At 47.0% G+C, this 18421-nt stretch overlaps 6 non-coding genes and 2 pseudogenes across 6 annotated transcripts; all 8 read right to left on the bottom strand.

The window, feature by feature from the left end:
• Positions 1-4141: 4141 nt before the first annotated feature.
• On the bottom strand, positions 4142-4306 carry LOC148996429 (U1 spliceosomal RNA). The gene has a single exon (XR_016150307.1). It is a non-coding gene; the product is annotated as a U1 spliceosomal RNA (small nuclear RNA).
• A 333-nt stretch (positions 4307-4639) lies between these two features.
• On the bottom strand, positions 4640-4813 carry LOC148996428 (U2 spliceosomal RNA; annotated as a pseudogene).
• Positions 4814-11390: 6577 nt separating this feature from the next.
• LOC148996427 (U1 spliceosomal RNA) lies at positions 11391-11555 on the bottom strand. Its single transcript, XR_016150306.1, has one exon. It is a non-coding gene; the product is annotated as a U1 spliceosomal RNA (small nuclear RNA).
• A 333-nt stretch (positions 11556-11888) lies between these two features.
• Positions 11889-12079, bottom strand: LOC148996426 (U2 spliceosomal RNA). The gene has a single exon (XR_016148460.1). It is a non-coding gene; the product is annotated as a U2 spliceosomal RNA (small nuclear RNA).
• A 1111-nt stretch (positions 12080-13190) lies between these two features.
• Positions 13191-13355, bottom strand: LOC148996425 (U1 spliceosomal RNA). The gene has a single exon (XR_016150305.1). It is a non-coding gene; the product is annotated as a U1 spliceosomal RNA (small nuclear RNA).
• A 333-nt stretch (positions 13356-13688) lies between these two features.
• On the bottom strand, positions 13689-13879 carry LOC148996424 (U2 spliceosomal RNA). Its single transcript, XR_016148459.1, has one exon. It is a non-coding gene; the product is annotated as a U2 spliceosomal RNA (small nuclear RNA).
• A 1111-nt stretch (positions 13880-14990) lies between these two features.
• Positions 14991-15155, bottom strand: LOC148996423 (U1 spliceosomal RNA). The gene has a single exon (XR_016150304.1). It is a non-coding gene; the product is annotated as a U1 spliceosomal RNA (small nuclear RNA).
• A 333-nt stretch (positions 15156-15488) lies between these two features.
• On the bottom strand, positions 15489-15660 carry LOC148996422 (U2 spliceosomal RNA; annotated as a pseudogene).
• Between the last annotated feature and the right edge of the window lie 2761 nt (positions 15661-18421).

The raw sequence follows: 18421 nt of genomic DNA, 5'->3' as shown, positions 1-18421 counted from the left end.
GGATTAGGTGTATTACCCCCGAACTCATAGACTCAGTTAACTTGCCTGTCTTATACACCTCTCTATATACCATCACCAAATCTTTTTTTATGATGTCCCAAAAGCACCCATAAAACTCTTTCGGCAACCCATCCCCCCCTGGAGTTTTATTCCCTTTCATTGAGGTAAGGGCTGCTTTAATTTCCTCTTCCTTGATCTCACCCCCTATTTTTTCTCTATGTTTCTTAAGTAGGACTCTCTTTATACCTCCCAATAACTCCCCTTCCTTCCTCCCATCTACCTCTCTTTTAGAAAACAGTTCCTTATAAAAGCCACAGACATATTTAAACATGTTTTCTTTACCTTTAACTTCTCCTTTTTCTGACATAAACCCATCAATTATTTCCCCTCTCTGTTTCTGTTTTATTGTTTGAAAAAAATATTTAGTTACTTTCTCATCTTTTTCCCTTTCCTCTACCTTTGCTAAAAACGCAAACTCCTTTGCCTTTTTAGTATAGTACATTTTAATTTTCCCCTTTATGTCCGCAATTTCCTCCTCTCTCACCTCTAACCCAACATTTTGATTTGCCATTATTTTTTGCAATCTATTATTGTCCTTCCAAACCTCCCTCCTTTCCTGTCTTCTTTTCTTTTCTGTATATCTTATGCAAAACCCCGCAATTTCTTTTTTCATCACCTCCCACCATTCTAAAAGCGATACATACCCCACTTTAAACTCTTGCCATAATTTGTAAAAATCTTTAAATTCCTTTTTAAATATATCATCCTCCAACAAACTAATATTCATCTTCCAATAGCCCTTACCCATGCTTACCTCATTATTAACTATTGTGACTAACAACATTCCATGATCCGAACACCAACATGGTACAATCCTCAACTCTTTTATTTCTATCCCCTGTGTTATAAAAAAATAATCTAATCTACTTCTATTGCCCCTCGTATTACCCCATGTAAACCCTGGATCATCTTTATAACATTTCCTATATGCATCCTGTAAGAAATGCTCTCCTAATTCCTCTTTTAAGTAAATCCCTGAGAAGTCAATTTCCCCATTTTTTTCCAAACTGTCCAACGTTATATTGAAATCACCCCCCATTATTACACATCTATTGGTATCCCATAAATTTGGTAAGTTTTTGAAAAATTCCAGTCTTTTACTTCTATTACAGGGTGCATATACATTAATAAAGCGATATTTATACTCACCCCATCGTGCATCCAGACATTGTAATCTCCCCGGCACAAGAGATACATAATTCTCTATCATGAATCCATTTTTCTTAAACACTATCCCCAGTCCATCTGAATGTACATTCCCAATACTCCAATATGACACCCCGGAAGTCCATTCTTTAGAAAAAGTTATTGTATCTTCTTCTCCTTTCAGGTGACACTCTTGTAGGAATGCCACCTCGAAGTCCATAGATAACAGAGAACAAAACAGAGCACCCCTCTTTCCAGCATCCCTCAAACCTCTCACATTGAGAGATACAAACTTCAAGTCCATCATTCATAAAGATCATCAGGTAACGTTTTCTTCTTCTTTCCATTTCTTTTCTCCTTGTCTGTGCCTTCTATGAATCCAGTGGTCCCTATAAAAAACTCCACGTCTTCCCTCGATAGGAAACTACCAGACATCGACCCCAGCTCCGAAACCTCCACCTCTTCCTCTGATGTTACCACAGGAGGCACTATCAGGGACCCAGCCATCGACGATCCATCCGCAAACTCAGGTAAGCTCAAAGACTCCTCATCATCCGTCCGCTGATCCAGCACACTAAATGAATTTGATACCTCAATCTTATTTTCTTCCTCGTTTCCTTCCAATTTCCTTTTACTTGTCTTAGAAGCTAACTTCCAGGATCCTTCAGCTCCTTGCTCTTCCTCATCCTCCATTCTGTCACCCCAGGAAATATTAGTTGTGAGATGTAGGGTGTCTGGACTCACTGTACCCTGTAACTCACCCCCCTCCTCTTCCATTTTCTCCGATTCCTCAAAAGCTGGATTTGTTAGCTCGGCTGGGACAGAAGCTAAAACAGGGCATCCTGCTGTGACTCCTCTCACTCCCTCCATTATCTCTGTATCCGTAGGTGAACCCATCTGGTATACTTCTTCATTCTGGCCAGTAAGAGCTCCATGGTATGCCTGTACTTCCTTAATAACAACTTCAATTGGCCTAAGGTCTTCTCCATCTTCTCCTCTTGCTGCACTGGCATACGTTCTTTTCCGTTTTGGACATGTCCTGAAAAGATGATCAGTAGCCCCACACTCCTTGCACACTTTCGGTTTCAGACACTCTGAGGCAGCATGCCCCAATTCTTTACAGTTCAGACATCTTATAACGCATTGGTATTCCAAGTGTCCAAATTCCTGACATCTTCTACAAAATTGAGGCTGACCGGAGTACACTATGTACCCCCTTACACCCGCAATTTTAAAATTGGCCGGAGGATGATGGTAACCCTGGAAACCAGCAGGGTCCTCGTTGAGCAACACTTGATACTGCCTTTGTCCGTTCCATACCCCGAATCTGTCCCTTCTGTACCTTACTGTCGATATTATTTTAACATGGTTTCGAAGAAAAGATTCCACCTCTTCATCTTCCATATTCATGTCAAACATGTTGATTGTCAAAATCCGGAAATTATTTCTCCCCAAGGACTGTATTCTAAACTTATCCAGAGGACGCTGACCTTCATTTTCTCTGAACTTTTCCAAAAGTCTCTGAAACAAAATGCTGTCTTTCATCGTGACATCAAAATACTTATCTTTGCCATTTCTTTGGATTCCGAGAATCTCTGGAGGGTCAATCTTCAACAAATTGATGATAACTTTTTGGATGAATTCTTCCCTTTCCGGCATCTCTTCTTCTCTGGATCCTTCCCAGTAAAGTCTTGACGTGTTCTTTACTCTTCTCTCAAAAATTCCTTCCGCCATCACTTCCCCACTCCTTCACAGACCTTTAGCAACCAAGAACTGCGGTCAAGCCACTTGCACTTGATCTTAGCCAAAAGGCCGAGAAGCGATGACGCAGCGACGCCGAGGCGGGGGAGCCGGCAAAGGCCACGCCCACCTGGGCCGCGGCGAGAGGGTCTAAGGTCGCCGGCAAACAAGCTCAGCTCAGATTGGTTGACACCGAAAATGGATCACAACAGAGTGCACAGCAAAGACACTCTGGAGTGCAACCTGGGATTTTGGATCATCAACATTCCGCCTTAAAAGTGAGCGGGCAGACCAAAGCGTCCGTGGTAGAGACTTGAAACTCTGAGGGATGGTAGGACCGGCCCGGTACTACAACCTCACCAAGGCTCGCCCCGATCGGCCCCAAGGTGGCGCTGCAGCGATCAAAAGTACGAAATGGCTCGTAACTCCTCGACCGTCGGTCGCAGACCCAAGTGTCTTACATCACCGGAATCCTTGGCTCGAGCCGAACAAGATGCATGCCTCGGATTGGGTGGTCGCGCTGGCGAGATTTTCGGGTATTTTGGATTTTCTGAAAAACCTACTTTTGCACACTAGTCCTAGGTTTTTTGCCCGATCTGACCCAAACCGGTGCAGAAAGATTCTCTGGAGTCTGACTGCCAACAGGGATCGGGAAACAGTTGGAATTTCCATCCACGTTGGCGACGGTACGCCAAAACGTTGGGGGTGGGCGAGGCGGGCTTTACTTGAACGGCTATAACTCTCCAACGGAATGAGACAATTGCACCCAACTCGGTACACCTGTGTACGGGCTCAGCCCGTGGTCACGTGAAGAGGAATGCGGCGACTGGCCACTTGGTGGCGCTGTAAACAGAAAAAAACACAACATGGGTGGCTGTGTATCACGTGACGTTTCACACGTGCACAATGTTTTCATACCACATGATAGAACTCCTCATTCCGAACAACTTTGCCTCCAGGACAACTGCTGTGAACTAAGTCGTCCGTCAAATATTGGAGACTATTTGAAGAATTGAGGAGAAAAAAGAAAACCCTCCTCACACAGACCGGTCCTAGACTGTTTCGTATCTCTCGAGCAACCGCCGCAGTTCAACTCTCTGGACTGCCTCTGGATATTGAAGAAGTGGAGAAAAAAAACAAAACAAAAGAACCTCAAGGGGAGCTTTAACAATCTGCCCTTTTAACCAGTGTTGTCCAGGGGAGAGCGCGAACGCAGTCCCCCACTACCATAAATTATGCAGTCGAGATTCCCACATTTGGGGAATTCGCAGGGGTCAGCACAACCCAGAGTGCAATGGCCGAGCCTCGCCCTGGGTGAACCACCTTCCTGATCATGGTGTCTCCCCTGCCAGGTAAGTATGAATTCCCAGGCCTTCAGTCAGAAGCACCCTGTCCCTCTCCCCAATCCTCACCAGCGGTTTGCCAGTCAAAAAAGGGGCTTTTTTTTTTTTTTTTTGCACGCTCCGCATCCGGCTCCATGAGCCATAAATGTACATAATGCGCCGTCCCCGAATAGTGGACAGATCAGATGTTAAACCGACAGAGGAACAGGGGTTCCTTTTTGTCTTGTTTTTACACCACAATTCTACCCAGGCTAGTATAGCACATGATCACCTACAACACCCACTCACACTAGCTCCATTATCACCGTCTGCCACACAAGACCACTACATTTCTTTCATTGAACACTTTAGGAGGGTGCACCGTTCCCAGAAGTACTGCAATACCGGGTCGATGCGTGGAGTGGACGGAGCAAGCCCCTATTCCATCTCCCAGGACCAAAAATCAATTTAATATGTGGTGCCCGGGTAGGGCACGTATCAGATATTAAACTGATAAGAACAGATTTTTTCTTTCGAAAAGTTTTATTGTCACAGTGTCATTCCATTATTTCCATTTGCATGTACATTTTTTCTTTTAGATCACATTTTTACACATATTAAAAGGGACACATTATATACTGTTAAAAGTTTCTTGTGTTTGTGTGTTGTGTAAAAAGTCCATGTATGTTTTAAAAGAAAGGTAAATGGTTTAAATAATAGGAATAAAACAATAAAACATGTCAGATAAAAACCAATAAAACAATAAATTATGCCACATAAAACATCTCTTGTACAGGATCGAGGGTGAGTCCCTATCAAGAATGTCCATTCACTCCAGGTCTCCAGAACAGGCCCCGGACTCCTCGCTTCCAGCGCCCAGCGGAGATCCCCTCTCCTCCGGCCCGCTGGCCCGCTGTTCCCGTAGCCGGTGTGGTGAGGGTGCATCTACGGGCGGCCAGGATCGGGGGTGGCCGGGACCTCTTTGGTGTGACCCCAGCCCCCCCATCCGAATAACGACGTCCGGCGCCTCCTGCAGCGCAGATCTAACTAATTGCTCGCACGCGTGGAGGGGCACCGTAACGCGTTTCCCCACCAGCAGGTTTCTGGTGGCCCAGATGGCATCCTTGATATGGTTGAGGGTGAGCCAGAGCGAGGTAAATTGCTGTGATGTTAGCTCCTTCAAGCCCTGACCCACCCCCAGGATGGCGAGCCTGTATCCCACCTGGGCCCGACCCGCCGGCAGGCACGGGAAAAACAGGGGGCTGGTCTTGGCCCACAGGTCCCGCGCAGCACCGCACTCCCAGAGCAGATGGTAGACGGTCTCCGGGGAACCACATCCGGACCGTGGGCAGGTGGGGTTTTTGGCCATGCCTCTGGAGTGCATAACCGCCCTGACCGGGAGGATCTCATGGGCCACCATCCACGACAAGTCCTTAAGCCTGTTCTGGAGAGCTGGGTGGGCTGCGTTCCTCCAAACGTCTTTGGCCTCACCTAGTGTGAGGCCTGGAACTGGACTCACCGATTCTCGATCCTGCACAAGAGAGACAAGAGACTTGTGGTTAGTTAAAACAGTGGCATCATTCGTTTCTAAAAGGTATTTCTTTAAAAAATTCTTAATAAAAAGATGTTCTTTTGACAGATTAAAAGACACTGGACATTTAAGATCAACGGGTAAAATTTTCAAAGATCTTAAGTATGACCCCATCCAGAATCGGGTCGTGGCTGCTGTCTTGTGTTCTCTGGATGGGGTCAGGGCGTATTTAATGTGGAGGGCAGTGAAGCGGCTGCCTAAAAACAGGTGGGGGTCTGGGAGCCCTTTTCCGCCATTCTCTTTTTTCTTTTTGACGACCTCCCTCTTGAGTCTTTCCCACTTGGACCCCCACAGGAAATAAAATACCGCCCTCTCCAACTTGGCTAGGAATCGTCTTGGGGGACTAAAAACAGAACAGACAAGTAAAATCAGTGGTAAAATCACAGCTTTAAAAATTAAAATCTTGCCTTCATACGTCAGTTGTCTTAGTCCCCAAAAGCCCAGTCTTTGCCTAACTTTCCCTAACATGTCAGTCCAGTTACCCTGTCCTCCACCCTCCCTGTCAAATTTCACACCTAAAATTTTCAAATTATTATCTTTAAAATCCAAATCTAGTCCGCCTTTGTCAACGTCCCCCCACGGCCCGAAGAGCAGGGCCTCGGACTTACTCCTGTTAAGCTTGGCGCCCGAGGCCCGACCGTACCAGTCAGTCAAGTCCATTGCTCTTCGTACTGATAAAAGGTCAGTCGCTAAAAGGGTCACGTCGTCCATATATAAAACACAGGTCGCCGTCAGTCCACCAGTTCCTGGGATGTCTAGTCCTTTAATCCATTTATCCCTTCTCAAGATTTGTGCCAGTGGCTCAATACAAGCCACGTACAGAAGGGGAGATAAGGGACACCCCTGACGGACACCGCTGCGGATATTTACAGCTTTGGTAAGATGCCCATTTACAAGAATTTTGCTGCCCAAGTCCTCATACAGCAGTCCCACCCAAGCTAGAAACCTCTCAGAAAAGCCCATTTTTTGCAGTACCTGAAGGAGGTACTGGTGCGAAACTCGATCAAATGCTTTTTCGAAGTCTAAATTTAGGACTACAAGCCGAATGTTTCTGTCTCTCGCATAACAGATGGCGTCTCTGATCAGTATTAGGCTGTCCGTGATCTTCCTGCCGGGCACAGCGCAAGCTTGATCCAGGTGGATTACGTCCTCTAAAACGGTCGACATGCGTGTAGCTAAAATTTTACTAAAAAGTTTACAATCATAATTTAAAAGAGTGATTGGTCGCCAGTTTCTTAAGTCAGTCTTGTCTCCTTTTTTGTACAGTAGTGTAACTATCCCTACTCTAAAGCTGTCTGGAAGTCTGTCAAGAGTCTCAAATTCTTTAAAAACTGTAAGTAAGTCGTGTGCTAAAATGTCCCAGAAAGTCAGGTAAAACTCAAAGGGGAGTCCGTCCATGCCCGGTGACTTCCCCTTCTTAAAACCCTTTAAAGCTTTTTTCAACTCTAAAAGATTAAAATCCTGGGATAAAAGCACATTTGGACTGTTAACTTTTTTATCTAAAACCCCTAAAACTTCCTCTAAGGTGCCATTGTGTACCTCTTTAGTGTCATATAAATTACTGTAAAAACTTTCAATTTCCCCTAAAATCTGGTCAGTTGTGTTTACTTCCTCCCCTCTAAAAGTTTTTAAAGCATTGATGGACCCTCCCCGAGCTATTGTCTTTTTAAAAAAATATCTGGTACACTTCTCTCCTTCCTCTAACTCCCTTTCTTTACATCTTAAAATGACACCTTTGCTCTTTATTTCAGACAGATCTGACATTTCTTTCTTTACTTCTTTTATTTCATTTGTAAAATCCAATCCATTGTTTAAAAGGTTAAAATATCTCTGCAGTCTTTTTTGCAACCCCATCATGCGTCTTTTTTCTTTATTCTTTTTTTCTCTCCCAATTTGTTTAAAAAACCGTCCTGTCCTTTGTTTCACCATCTCCCACCACTGTGCACGTGAGTCGTAAAAGTCCTGGAGGGTCTGCCATTGGCTGAACTGCTCCCTATACTCTTTTACCACTTCCTCGTCTTCTAACAGGGAACAGTTCAGCTTCCACAGCCCTCCCCCTGCAGTCACACCCGTGGGAAGTGAAAGAGTGCAAGACAGCATCATGTGATCGGAAAAAAAGAGGGGGGTCAATGTAGCATCGGTCGGCGGGAGGTCCCTTGTAAAAACATAGTCAATTCGAGAGGCTCTGGCACCGTCACCACTGAACCAGGTGAAGCCCTCCTCTCTTTGATGCATTGTTTTAAAACAGTCGACTAACTTAAAATCTTTGACTATATTTTGTAATAAAACCGATGTCTTGTCTACCTTAAAATCATCTCCTACCCTCTTTCTGTCATTTTTTGATAAAACACAATTAAAATCCCCTGCTACCACTAGGGGAGCCCTGCCTAGCATGTGGGGTTGCGAGTCTTCTAAAAGCTCATACCTGTTCTTTTTTTCTGTAAAACCATACATATTTAAAATATTAAGATCCTTACCTAAAAAAGTCAGATTTGCTAAAATTGCCCGCCCGTCCCTCACCACAGTGCTGCCCTTCACCAAAAGGTTGGGATTTTTTATTAAAATAGCAACACCGTCATTTTTGTTAAAATTGGACCCACTCCAAATGGAAAATCCTGGGGTCCAAATCTCCTCCCACTTCCTGTAATTTGTTAAAAAAGGCAAACCACATTCTTGCAATAAAAACACATCTGACTTAAAAGTTTTTAAAAAGGATAACACACTCTGTGCTCGCAGAGTAGACCTCACACTTCTCACATTGATTGTAGAGATAGTGAGGGCCATGAGCAGTAAGGTTAAAAATACAAGCATTAATAGAAGAATAAAACCAAAAGACTGCAGAAAGTTACATTAAAATCATGTTATGTCATGTATCACTTGCTTCTCCTTTTCCCCAGAAAAACTGGGATCAGGAGGGCAAATGCTCGTCACCTTGGAGTCCACAGAGAGGGCCTCTTGTGGATCCTTCGGCGACGATGTTATTAGCTTAACGTGCAAAAAGGAGACTTCATTGGGAGAATCTGCGGGCCACACACGGTCTAGATCTACCAAGGAGGTACTATCTAGCCGGAGCGATGCCCGCAGCCTTTTCTCCTCTGTTTGAAGCAGAGGAGATCTCGCAGACCTTTTTTGCACCTGAGCATTGGGAAGTGAACCCTCGGATTCACCCCCACTATCCACCACGCTAACCTCCGATACGGTGTAGAGTGAGGAAGCCGTTACATCCTCCTCCTCTATTTTGTTTTCGCTTATCTCTTGTTGGGGAACGGCTTCCTCACTCTGTTTGCTGTTAAAACTTGGCTCCGCCCCTATGGCCGCCCCACTTCCTTCCTCTTGCCCACTCCCTGAGGCTGGCTGGGAAATAGAATTTCCCGCCAAAACCTCAGGGACCGCCTCCTCCTTCCTTTGCTCTTTTGTTTGTTCCACATGTGGGGCGGCCATTTTGTTACCTTTCAATTTGTTGGCAAAACTTTTAGGGCAATCTCTGTAGAGATGGTTAGTTTCACCACAAAGATTACACCTTCTGCCAATGGTACATTCTTCAAAAGTATGACCAATTCCTCTACACTTCCCACATGTTAATTCATTGCATGCATCGGCTAAATGCCCCATTCTCCCACACTTTCTGCACAATTTAGGCATTCCTTGATAGTGAATGTAGCCTCTGTTCTCTCCCAACACAATCATTGAAGGTAGATGTTTCAGGCCCTGGTAGCCCCCGGCGTCTTCCCATTGTTTAATGGGAATTCGCCAGGAGCAATTCCAGATGCCGTCTTCATCTAACACTTTGACTGGTTGCCCCCGAACAGTGCAAAATCTACCCAACCAGACACAAATGTCTTCTCCATTCACAGTTTCATTAAACATCCTGACAATCACAGTTTTAAGTGAATTGTCAGAAAGTTTTTCCACAGTAAACATTGAAAACTGGGCTTTGCATGCATCAAACCTTTGCCAGAATTCAGTTAACAGGGAAGCGCTTTTGAAACTTAAATCAAAACCTTTGTTCAGGGGGAGAGTTACCAAGCAGTTCAAGTCATCAGGTTTAAAATTGAGGGTTTTCTGGATCAGCTTCCTGGAGAAGTCAAGACGTGACAACCCCAGGAGCTTACCATTCACCTCTTTAAATAAAAACCGCACGCTGTGGTGCCTCCGCATGCCGGCACGGGCAGCCGACATGGTGGAGGCACCAACAGCCTAAAACTTAAAAAAACAATAAATAAATAAATAAATAAATAAATAGATAAAAAGGTCTTACCTTAAAACCGAACCGGAATAAAAGCAGCTGGATCAATGTACCTCTCAAAAGTTTGAGGCTCAAGTCACGGAAGGACCCGAGCCGGAAAAACCTCCAAGAGGCGATCGCTGTCTCTACCTTGGGACCAGACACTTGATCTTAGCCAAAAGGCCGAGAAGCGATGACGCAGCGACGCCGAGGCGGGGGAGCCGGCAAAGGCCACGCCCACCTGGGCCGCGGCGAGAGGGTCTAAGGTCGCCGGCAAACAAGCTCAGCTCAGATTGGTTGACACCGAAAATGGATCACAACAGAGTGCACAGCAAAGACACTCTGGAGTGCAACCTGGGATTTTGGATCATCAACATTCCGCCTTAAAAGTGAGCGGGCAGACCAAAGCGTCCGTGGTAGAGACTTGAAACTCTGAGGGATGGTAGGACCGGCCCGGTACTACAACCTCACCAAGGCTCGCCCCGATCGGCCCCAAGGTGGCGCTGCAGCGATCAAAAGTACGAAATGGCTCGTAACTCCTCGACCGTCGGTCGCAGACCCAAGTGTCTTACATCACCGGAATCCTTGGCTCGAGCCGAACAAGATGCATGCCTCGGATTGGGTGGTCGCGCTGGCGAGATTTTCGGGTATTTTGGATTTTCTGAAAAACCTACTTTTGCACACTAGTCCTAGGTTTTTTGCCCGATCTGACCCAAACCGGTGCAGAAAGATTCTCTGGAGTCTGACTGCCAACAGGGATCGGGAAACAGTTGGAATTTCCATCCACGTTGGCGACGGTACGCCAAAACGTTGGGGGTGGGCGAGGCGGGCTTTACTTGAACGGCTATAACTCTCCAACGGAATGAGACAATTGCACCCAACTCGGTACACCTGTGTACGGGCTCAGCCCGTGGTCACGTGAAGAGGAATGCGGCGACTGGCCACTTGGTGGCGCTGTAAACAGAAAAAAACACAACATGGGTGGCTGTGTATCACGTGACGTTTCACACGTGCACAATGTTTTCATACCACATGATAGAACTCCTCATTCCGAACAACTTTGCCTCCAGGACAACTGCTGTGAACTAAGTCGTCCGTCAAATATTGGAGACTATTTGAAGAATTGAGGAGAAAAAAGAAAACCCTCCTCACACAGACCGGTCCTAGACTGTTTCGTATCTCTCGAGCAACCGCCGCAGTTCAACTCTCTGGACTGCCTCTGGATATTGAAGAAGTGGAGAAAAAAAACAAAACAAAAGAACCTCAAGTGGAGCTTTAACAATCTGCCCTTTTAACCAGTGTTGTCCAGGGGAGAGCGCGAACGCAGTCCCCCACTACCATAAATTATGCAGTCGAGATTCCCACATTTGGGGAATTCGCAGGGGTCAGCACAACCCAGAGTGCAATGGCCGAGCCTCGCCCTGGGTGAACCACCTTCCTGATCATGGTGTCTCCCCTGCCAGGTAAGTATGAATTCCCAGGCCTTCAGTCAGAAGCACCCTGTCCCTCTCCCCAATCCTCACCAGCGGTTTGCCAGTCAAAAAAGGGGCTTTTTTTTTTTTTTTTTGCACGCTCCGCATCCGGCTCCATGAGCCATAAATGTACATAATGCGCCGTCCCCGAATAGTGGACGGATCAGATGTTAAACCGACAGAGGAACAGGGGTTCCTTTTTGTCTTGTTTTTACACCACAATTCTACCCAGGCTAGTATAGCACATGATCACCTACAACACCCACTCACACTAGCTCCATTATCACCGTCTGCCACACAAGACCACTACATTTCTTTCATTGAACACTTTAGGAGGGTGCACCGTTCCCAGAAGTACTGCAATACCGGGTCGATGCGTGGAGTGGACGGAGCAAGCCCCTATTCCATCTCCCAGGACCAAAAATCAATTTAATATGTGGTGCCCGGGTAGGGCACGTATCAGATATTAAACTGATAAGAACAGATACTACACTTGATCTTAGCCAAAAGGCCGAGAAGCGATGACGCAGCGACGCCGAGGCGGGGGAGCCGGCAAAGGCCACGCCCACCTGGGCCGCGGCGAGAGGGTCTAAGGTCGCCGGCAAACAAGCTCAGCTCAGATTGGTTGACACCGAAAATGGATCACAACAGAGTGCACAGCAAAGACACTCTGGAGTGCAACCTGGGATTTTGGATCATCAACATTCCGCCTTAAAAGTGAGCGGGCAGACCAAAGCGTCCGTGGTAGAGACTTGAAACTCTGAGGGATGGTAGGACCGGCCCGGTACTACAACCTCACCAAGGCTCGCCCCGATCGGCCCCAAGGTGGCGCTGCAGCGATCAAAAGTACGAAATGGCTCGTAACTCCTCGACCGTCGGTCGCAGACCCAAGTGTCTTACATCACCGGAATCCTTGGCTCGAGCCGAACAAGATGCATGCCTCGGATTGGGTGGTCGCGCTGGCGAGATTTTCGGGTATTTTGGATTTTCTGAAAAACCTACTTTTGCACACTAGTCCTAGGTTTTTTGCCCGATCTGACCCAAACCGGTGCAGAAAGATTCTCTGGAGTCTGACTGCCAACAGGGATCGGGAAACAGTTGGAATTTCCATCCACGTTGGCGACGGTACGCCAAAACGTTGGGGGTGGGCGAGGCGGGCTTTACTTGAACGGCTATAACTCTCCAACGGAATGAGACAATTGCACCCAACTCGGTACACCTGTGTACGGGCTCAGCCCGTGGTCACGTGAAGAGGAATGCGGCGACTGGCCACTTGGTGGCGCTGTAAACAGAAAAAAACACAACATGGGTGGCTGTGTATCACGTGACGTTTCACACGTGCACAATGTTTTCATACCACATGATAGAACTCCTCATTCCGAACAACTTTGCCTCCAGGACAACTGCTGTGAACTAAGTCGTCCGTCAAATATTGGAGACTATTTGAAGAATTGAGGAGAAAAAAGAAAACCCTCCTCACACAGACCGGTCCTAGACTGTTTCGTATCTCTCGAGCAACCGCCGCAGTTCAACTCTCTGGACTGCCTCTGGATATTGAAGAAGTGGAGAAAAAAAACAAAACAAAAGAACCTCAAGGGGAGCTTTAACAATCTGCCCTTTTAACCAGTGTTGTCCAGGGGAGAGCGCGAACGCAGTCCCCCACTACCATAAATTATGCAGTCGAGATTCCCACATTTGGGGAATTCGCAGGGGTCAGCACAACCCAGAGTGCAATGGCCGAGCCTCGCCCTGGGTGAACCACCTTCCTGATCATGGTGTCTCCCCTGCCAGGTAAGTATGAATTCCCAGGCCTTCAGTCAGAAGCACCCTGTCCCTCTCCCCAATCCTCACCAGCGGTTTGCCAGTCAAAAAAGGGGCTTTTTTTTTTTTTTTTTGCACGCTCCGCATCCGGCTCCATGAGCCATAAATGTACATAATGCGCCGTCCCCGAATAGTGGACGGATCAGATGTTAAACCGACAGAGGAACAGGGGTTCCTTTTTGTCTTGTTTTTACACCACAATTCTACCCAGGCTAGTATAGCACATGATCACCTACAACACCCACTCACACTAGCTCCATTATCACCGTCTGCCACACAAGACCACTACATTTCTTTCATTGAACACTTTAGGAGGGTGCACCGTTCCCAGAAGTACTGCAATACCGGGTCGATGCGTGGAGTGGACGGAGCAAGCCCCTATTCCATCTCCCAGGACCAAAAATCAATTTAATATGTGGTGCCCGGGTAGGGCACGTATCAGATATTAAACTGATAAGAACAGATACTACACTTGATCTTAGCCAAAAGGCCGAGAAGCGATGACGCAGCGACGCCGAGGCGGGGGAGCCGGCAAAGGCCACGCCCACCTGGGCCGCGGCGAGAGGGTCTAAGGTCGCCGGCAAACAAGCTCAGCTCAGATTGGTTGACACCGAAAATGGATCACAACAGAGTGCACAGCAAAGACACTCTGGAGTGCAACCTGGGATTTTGGATCATCAACATTCCGCCTTAAAAGTGAGCGGGCAGACCAAAGCGTCCGTGGTAGAGACTTGAAACTCTGAGGGATGGTAGGACCGGCCCGGTACTACAACCTCACCAAGGCTCGCCCCGATCGGCCCTAAGGTGGCGCTGCAGCGATCAAAAGTACGAAATGGCTCGTAACTCCTCGACCGTCGGTCGCAGACCCAAGTGTCTTACATCACCGGAATCCTTGGCTCGAGCCGAACAAGATGCATGCCTCGGATTGGGTGGTCGCGCTGGCGAGATTTTCGGGTATTTTGGATTTTCTGAAAAACCTACTTTTGCACACTAGTCCTAGGTTTTTTGCCCGATCTGACCCAAACCGGTGCAGAAAGATTCTCTGGAGTCTGACTGCCAACAGGGATCGGGAAACAGTTGGAATTTCCATCCACGTTGGCGACGGTACGCCAAAACGTTGGGGGTGGGCGAGGCGGGCTTTACTTGAACGGCTATAACTCTCCAACGGAATGAGACAATTGCACCCAACTCGGTACACCTGTGTACGGGCTCAGCCCGTGGTCACGTGAAGAGGAATGCGGCGACTGGCCACTTGGTGGCGCTGTAAACAGAAAAAAACACAACATGGGTGGCTGTGTATCACGTGACGTTTCACACGTGCACAATGTTTTCATACCACATGATAGAACTCCTCATTCCGAACAACTTTGCCTCCAGGACAACTGCTGTGAACTAAGTCGTCCGTCAAATATTGGAGACTATTTGAAGAATTGAGGAGAAAAAAGAAAACCCTCCTCACACAGACCGGTCCTAGACTGTTTCGTATCTCTCGAGCAACCGCCGCAGTTCAACTCTCTGGACTGCCTCTGGATATTGAAGAAGTGGAGAAAAAAAACAAAACAAAAGAACCTCAAGGGGAGCTTTAACAATCTGCCCTTTTAACCAGTGTTGTCCAGGGGAGAGCGCGAACGCAGTCCCCCACTACCATAAATTATGCAGTCGAGATTCCCACATTTGGGGAATTCGCAGGGGTCAGCACAACCCAGAGTGCAATGGCCGAGCCTCGCCCTGGGTGAACCACCTTCCTGATCATGGTGTCTCCCCTGCCAGGTAAGTATGAATTCCCAGGCCTTCAGTCAGAAGCACCCTGTCCCTCTCCCCAATCCTCACCAGCGGTTTGCCAGTCAAAAAAGGGGCTTTTTTTTTTTTTTTTTGCACGCTCCGCATCCGGCTCCATGAGCCATAAATGTACATAATGCGCCGTCCCCGAATAGTGGACGGATCAGATGTTAAACCGACAGAGGAACAGGGGTTCCTTTTTGTCTTGTTTTTACACCACAATTCTACCCAGGCTAGTATAGCACATGATCACCTACAACACCCACTCACACTAGCTCCATTATCACCGTCTGCCACACAAGACCACTACATTTCTTTCATTGAACACTTTAGGAGGGTGCACCGTTCCCAGAAGTACTGCAATACCGGGTCGATGCGTGGAGTGGACGGAGCAAGCCCCTATTCCATCTCCCAGGACCAAAAATCAATTTAATATGTGGTGCCCGGGTAGGGCACGTATCAGATATTAAACTGATAAGAACAGATTTTCTTTCGAAAAGTTTTATTGTCACAGTGTCATTCCATTATTTCCATTTGCATGTACATTTTTTTCTTTTAGATCACATTTTTACACATATTAAAAGGGACACATTATTTACTGTTAAAAGTTTCTTGTGTTTGTGTGTTGTGTAAAAAGTCCATGTATGTTTTAAAAGACAGGTAAATGGTTCAAATAATAGGAATAAAACAATAAAACATGTCAGATAAAAAACAATAAAACAATAAATTATGCCACATAAAACATCTTTTGTACAGGATCGAGGGTGAGTCCCTATCAAGAATGTCCATTCACTCCAGGTCTCCAGAACAGGCCTCGGACTCCCCGCTTCCAGTGCCCAGCGGAGATCCCCTCTCCTCCGGCCCGCTGGCCCGCTGTTCCCGTAGCCAGAGTGGTGAGGGTGCATCTACGGGCAGCCAGGTACGGTGGCGGCCGGGACCCTCTCCGTGTGACCCCGGCCCCCCCATCCGAATAACGACGTGCGGCCCACCCTGCAGCGTTGATCTTATTCTTTGCTCGCACGCGTGGAGGGGGACCGTCACGCGTTTCCCCACCAGCAGGTTTCTGGTGGCCCAGATGGCATCCTTTATATGGTTGAGGGTGAGCCAGAGCGAGGCAAACGTTGGTGGTGTCAACTCCTTCAAGCCCTGACCCACCCCCAGGATGGCGAGCTTGTAGTCCACCTGGGCCCGACCCGCCGGCAGGCACGGGAAAAACAGGGGGCCGGTCTTGGCCCACAGGTCCCGCGCAGCGCCGCACTCCCAGAGCAGATGTTGGACGGTCTCCGGGGAACCACATCCGGACCGTGGGCAGGTGGGGTTTTTGGCCATGCCTCTGGAGTGCATGACCGCCCTGACCGGGAGGATCTCATGAGCCACCATCCACGACAAGTCCTTGAGCCTGTTCTGGAGAGCTGGGTGGGCTGCGTTCCTCCAAACGTCTTTGGCCTCACCTAGTGTGAGGCCTGGAACTGGACTCACCGATTCTCGATCCTGCACAAGAGAGACAAGAGACTTGTGGTTAGTTAAAATAGTGGCATCATTTGTTTCTAAAAGGTATTTCTTTAAAAATGTCTTAATAAAAAGGTGTTCTTTTGACAAATTAAAAGACACTGGACTTTTAAGATCAATGGGTAAAATTTTCAAGCTTCTTAGGTATGACCCCATCCAGAATCGGGTCATGGCTGCTGTCTTGTGTTCTCTGGATGGGGTCAGTGCATACTGGATGTGGAGGGCGGCAAAGCGGCTGCCTAAAAACAGGTGGGGGTCTGGGAGGCCTTTCCCGCCATTCTCTTTTTTCTTTTTGACGACCTCCCTCTTGAGTCTTTCCCACTTGGACCCCCACAGGAAGTAAAATACCGCCCTCTCCAACTTGGCTAGGAATCGTCTTGGGGGACTAAAAACAGAACAGACAAGTAAAATCAGTGGTAAAATCACAGCTTTAAAAATTAAAATCTTGCCTTCTAGCGTCAGTTGTCTTAGTCCCCAAAAGCCCAGTCTTTGCCTAACTTTCCCTAACATGTCAGTCCAGTTACCTTGTCCTCCACCCTCCCTGTCAAATTTCACACCTAAAATTTTCAAATCATTTTCTTTAAAATCCAAATCTAGTCCTCCTGTGTCCATATCGCCCCACGGCCCGAAGAGCAGGGCCTCGGACTTACTCCTGTTAAGCTTGGCGCCCGAGGCCCGACCGTACCAGTCAGTCAAGTCCATTGCTCTTCGTACTGATAAAAGGTCAGTCGCTAAAAGAGTCACGTCATCCATATATAAAACACAGGTCGCCGTCAGTCCACCAGTTCCTGGGATGTCTAGTCCTTTAATCCATTTATCCCTTCTCAAGATCTGTGCCAGTGGCTCAATACAAGCCACATACAGAAGGGGAGATAAAGGACACCCCTGACGGACACCGCTGTGGATATTTACAGCTTTGGAAAGATGCCCATTTACAAGAAATTTGCTGCTTAAGCCCTCATACAGCAGCCCCACCCAAGCTATAAACCTCTCTGGAAAGCCCATTTTTTGCAGTACCTGAAAGAGGTACTGGTGCGAGACCCGATCAAAGGCTTTTTCAAAATCTAAATTTAGGGCTACAAGCCGGATGTTTCTGTCTCTCGCATAACAGATGGCATCTCTAATCAGAACTAGGCTGTCTGTTATCTTTCTTCTGGGCACAGCGCAAGCTTGATCCGGGTGGATTACGTCCTCTAAAACGGTCGACATACGTGTAGCTAAAATTTTACTAAAAAGTTTGCAATCAAAATTTAAAAGAGTGATAGGTCTCCAATTTTTTAAGTCAGTCCGGTCACCTTTTTTGTAAAGTAAAGAAACTATCCCTATTCTAAAACTGTCCGGAAGTCTGTCAAGGGTCTCAAAGTCCTTAAAAACAGTCAGTAATTCGTGAGCTAAAATGTCCCAAAAGGTAAGATAAAACTCCAGGGGGAGTCCATCTGCCCCTGGGGATTTACCCCTCTTAAAACCTTTCAGTGCTTTTTGAGTTTCTAAAATGGTAAAATCTTGTATTAAAAGCTCATTTGGACTCTTTACTTCCTTGACTAAAAAATTTAAAACTTCCTTTAGAGTGGTGTCATGTACATCTTTTGGACTGTATAACTCTTGGTAAAAATACTCAACCCCTTTTAAAATTTCATCTGTTGTTTTTACGTCCCTCCCTTCTACTTTTACACTAGTTATAGCCCCTCCCCTTGTTAATATCTTTTTAAAAAAATACCTAGTACATTTTTCACCTTCTTCTATCTCTCTCTCTTTA

Source organism: Pimephales promelas, chromosome 2 (assembly GCF_988280905.1).
Source record: "Pimephales promelas chromosome 2, fPimPro1.hap1.1, whole genome shotgun sequence".
NCBI classification, from domain to species: Eukaryota; Metazoa; Chordata; class Actinopteri; order Cypriniformes; family Leuciscidae; genus Pimephales; species Pimephales promelas.
This window is presented reverse-complemented; position numbering and strand designations above follow the sequence as displayed.